Here is a 5,067-nt window from a genome sequence, read left to right on the forward strand (position 1 = left end):
GTAGCAATGTTTAAGATTCAGGGAAGAAGGAGGCAGGAGCCGGCGAACATTTAAACATTTTAATTTTCAAAATAAAACAAATACAAAAACAAAAAGAACCGCCAGCAGCCCCTCGCGGACGACTGCTGGCTACCCAAAACAGAAACAAAAAACACAACCTAAAATCAGGCCTGTTCCTCTCTCGATCTTCAGCGTCGTCACTCCTCCTTTATGCTTCCGCTCCTCCATGAGAGATGACAGAAATAAAGTCAGTCTGGTTAGTAATAAGTGAAGCTGGTAATGCTGTTTGTGGAGTTGTTGAATCCTCCTCTGTTGAGATCTTCACAGATTTAATGTCTTCTTTTATCTTCAGTGGATTTCATCTAAGGCTGAAATTACTCCATATTTAATATACACAGATATTTTGGCTACGATAAGGTCCAGTTGGGGTTTATTTCTTTGCTCTTGGCTGACATGTGGCATTTGCAGAGGTGTATAGTCCAGGTTCAGAAAGTAAAAGTCCTCCTCAGTATTTTGTTCCAATCACCTGGATTTGCTAATTCAGACAGGAGAGAGAACTAATTAGTGAAATCAGCTGACTGAGTTCATGGGTGGAATAAACATATGGCAGGACTTTTACTTTCTGACCCCTGGATTACCCACCTCTGTAGACCATCTGGGTATATTTGGAAGACTCATTTCAACATACTACAATTTGGGATGTACTAATTTATATTTTCAAATACTATTTAGGACGGATAGTATGCGAATTGGGACGCACCCCTTGTGTTTCTTTCCTTCAGTGATTCTGCTGGTTATCATCAGGTGTCTTCAATAATTTAACACCCGCTGCATGGTTCCCATATGAACACAGAGCTGTTAATTCAACACCAGGGAATTTATTGTGCAAGTCCCAACTGTGGATGAGAGGAGGAGCTGGGGATGGAGGAGGGAAATTAACTCCTGAGCAATGCAATAAAGCAGATAAATAATACAGATGGACCGTAGGGATGCTGTGATAGGCTGAGAGTCAGCTGATCCGAGCTTGACTGACATGACCTGCCAGAACTAACGCTATACTTGATTTCTTTAATTCTAGTGTCTGAACTAAGAATTTGGATATTGGGAGAGAACTGGGAAGAAAAAAGCACAATTGGAAATGTTCTCTTGGGAAGAGAAGCATTTGACATCGACGTTCCTCCTTGCCTTCAGCAGTGTCCTGAGAGAGCCAGAGGATGCTTTGAGACTCAACGCATATCAGTGATCACCACACCAAATCTCTTTGACAGACAGGTTCCTGAAGCCCAGATTTCTCAGGCACTGAAAAGTTGTGTGGAAATGTCCGCTTCAGGTCCACATGTGCTTCTGCCAATTCTGCATTCACATCTCCCAGAGAAGAACAGCAATATAATGAAGTTTATGAATAACTTGTCAGATGATACCATGAAACATACCATAGTAGTGTTGATGAGTCCGATGAACTACAGCATTGCTAAGGAGAATGAAGCTGTTCTCAGCTTACAGAGTGAAGGATGCATGTACTACAAATTTAAAGAAAAAAGTGGCCATTCTCAGTTTCAGATATTTGAGAAAATCAATGCCTTGATTAAAATGAATGAGGGAAGGCATTGCACCCCAGACATATATGAGTTACCACCAGATATGCCATTTATATCCCTTGAACAGCCACATCATGAGATTAAAAAGATGGAAACAGTGGAACAGAGAGGAAAAAGTCAGAGGTTCAGCTCCTTAAATAAGACTGGTAAGTGTTATGGCAAGGTATTAAATAAAGCTTCATGTTAAATATACATAAAAAGGCCATATATACAAAGCTCAGATTCATGATTTTGATTTCATAAGCATTAATTTGATGATACTGTATTTTCTCCTCCAGCACCTGAGATCACACAAAAAAAAATTTCAATGTTGAAACCCTCATCACATCAGAGCACAACGGATGCAGACAGTAAGTAATCACAGTCATGCTACAATCCTTGAATCACAACACAATATTCATACTACGGGACTTTGTATCGGAACAATTGTTTTGTCTTTCTGCTGCACAGGATTTATATAGTTATTATATGAGATGAAAAGTGTTTAAGATTTATCTTACAAACTTTAGTGCTAGAAAAGTTTGTGCTAAAAATCCTGCAATTTGTATAAAACCCAAAGTAGGCCCAATAAACAATAAAACATTATCATAAAAAAACACTGTAAAAATTATCTGATTTTAATGGTTAAAGGGTGTAAAATGCTATGGTAAAACCTGTTAAATCGGTTAACAGTAAGTTTCCATTCTATATACAGAGAATTACTGTAATTGATCAAACCAGACATTAAGTTTAAAGGGGGGGTGAAATGCACAGTTTCACTCAATCTCATGTTAATCTTGAGTACCTATAGAGTAGTATTGCATCCTTCATATCTCCAAAAAGTCTTTAGTTTTATTATATTTATAAAAGAAAGATAGGATGTACCGAGTCTTTCCGGAAAAACCCGAGCGGGTGGAGGCGTACCGTGTGGGCGGAGCTAAATAATCACGACACGAGCGCGCGAAGCTTTTGCGTTGAGAGCGTCTGGAAGCTGTGAGTGACATCCGAAAATAAACCATGACTAACAATCAGATTCAGCCATACATTTTTGATCCAGAATAAGATCCCGAGGCTGAGATTGAAGACGACCAGCAGCAGCAGCAGCAACGACTACAGCAGGACGTCTCTATGTGGTGTGTAGGTCTACTGGAACGGTATAACTTATAACTTAAACAATATAAGGGCTCGTTCATACAGAACGCGTTTTTGCTCACAAAAACGTGAGATGGGCAGTGAAATGGGTGAAAAACATAAGGTCTCGAGCGTTTTTTTAAAAATAGAAATGATTTGAACTTGAGCGCAGTGTTTTTAGAACACCATGTCATGCGCGAGTTTTACAACATTTGTGTGTTGTAAACAGACAGACTGGTTTATGAGGACATGATTTATTTTTACAATAAACAAACTGACACCTACAGTGGCCAGCTAAACAAATGTATTTAAACACACACCATACATCGCATGCTCCATAGATACATTAACTGTATGTGATCATGTTGTTTACTTTCTGTGCTTACACGCCGATAGTTAACAACTCACAGACATTTGAAGCAGTTTTACTCACCGCCTGCGGTTCCAACGCACGACCGTGAACCTTTATCGTTGGGACTGCTCCATCTTTGAGTATTAGGCGATCTGCAAATCCGGCGTTGAACTGGGCCTTGTTTATAAAACTATTACTGTCGAAATGAAGGGAACAAACAAAAACACTTGCACAACTCCGTTGCTGCTCTGGAAAAACAAAATCCATCCACAGGTCCCTTAACGCTGGGTTCTTTGGAAATTTGTGCAATGTTGTCTTGCCCTGGCAACCAAAAACACACTTTTTTGGTGCCATTTTTTTAATTGCAGCGCAGCCGAGCCCAGCGCCCTGATGGGCATAGGCGTACTCTCGCACGCACTAGGCTACAGATGCGCGCGCGCCCTTCCGGGAGAAGTGCCCTTAAGACCCGTATAAGGAAATTCCGGCGACTCTGACGTCACACAGGCCCGTATTCGAAAAAAACTTTCCGAAACTTGTGACAAACCGGAAGGAGTATTTTTGGAACAGAATTACTCCATCAAACTTACAACTTCATTTTTGAAACTTTGTCCATGTTTAGCATGGGAATCCAACTCTTTAACAGTGTGAAAAACTCACTATGCATGAAACAGCATTTCACCCCCCCTTTAAATTTACAGAAAAATACCATTAAATGTACACGTTTTGGAAGTAAAAAAAGAACAAGTCACTATATAATTTACAGTGAAAAAACATAAATTGAAATTCCCAGAATTCCCTGCGACTTATCAGTTCCTACTGGATTTTGTGCTCCGCATATAAGCTTAACAAAGCCTGAATCTTATTTTTTGTCCATCTGTATTTTTTAAACTCTGTTGCTGATTCGAATAGCAAAAAACTCTTACTGCACGCACCGCAACAGACTTTTAAAAAATGGCGGTTGAATTAAAATGCTGGGTGAACTCAACCAATCAGGATGTCCAAGTCCCACTCCCGAAAGTTCCTGGCAGACTAAATAAACTGAGTACGATCCCAAATTCCTGAAACAAATCTCTCTGTAGGCAAGGGCGTGGTTACCTGGTACCATCTGAGGGTACCACAACTTCCAATAGGAAAATTCAACTGCAGTAGCCACCGTTCAACCTGAAGAGGGCAGCACTCAGACGTTTCTACACCATATATTGTAGAATTAAAACACTTTTAAACCCAAATGTCAAAAAATGTACTCAAATCAATGAACAGCATTTATGAAGCTCCATTCTTACAGATCATTAACTAAAAAAGTTGTTTTAGTGTTTAGTTACCCTTTAAGTGAACACTGATGATCTTTAAAACAAATATTTTTCATGTTGTAAGAAGTAGGAAAGAAATCTAAAAAAAAAGATGTGGAATAAGCCTATAATATTGCCAAATAATATAAGCCAAAAAATATTGAATGTTTTTAAACTATAGTAACACAAGTTTTACTTGTTTTTTCAGTGCAAATCAAATTTTCAAATCTCAATCTGGTGATGTTTGGAAGGGGCAGCGATGAAAAGACTTTCACAGCAAACACAATACTACCAATGGTGACTCAATCTGAAACCATGCATGAATGTGTGAAGAAAGAAGGTGTATGCTACACATGTTCATCTGGATACCAGGTCACCCTGGTTGAAATGCCAGAGCTATACAATACGTATATGTCTCAGGAGGATGCGCTGCATGCGGCATACTGTGCTCTGTCTCTATGTTCATTAAACATACAAACATTTCTCCTGGTCCTTCCTGTCAGTCCTCTCACTGATGACGATAAAGGAGAAATTAATGTACTCAGTGGCATATTTGACACAACTGATGGGAAGTTCTGGGATCACCTAATGATCTTGTTCATATGGGAGGGTGACAAGAAGGACAAAATCATCAGTGATTTCATACATGGAAACAGAGATATTGAAGAAATTGTTCAGAAATGTAGAAACAAATACCACACACTTAGTATTAAGCAAA

General features: G+C 39.3%; 1 protein-coding gene across 2 annotated transcripts in view; it reads right to left on the minus strand.

Annotated features, from left to right (window-relative positions):
• tefb (TEF transcription factor, PAR bZIP family member b) overlaps positions 1 to 5,067 on the minus strand; it is a 140,113-nt gene that overhangs the window by 43,513 nt on the left and 91,533 nt on the right. The window lies entirely within an intron of this gene.

Source organism: Siphateles boraxobius, unplaced genomic scaffold, assembly GCF_051911475.1.
Source record: "Siphateles boraxobius isolate OS27281-9 unplaced genomic scaffold, OSU_SipBor_1 49, whole genome shotgun sequence".
NCBI classification, from domain to species: domain Eukaryota; kingdom Metazoa; phylum Chordata; class Actinopteri; order Cypriniformes; family Leuciscidae; genus Siphateles; species Siphateles boraxobius.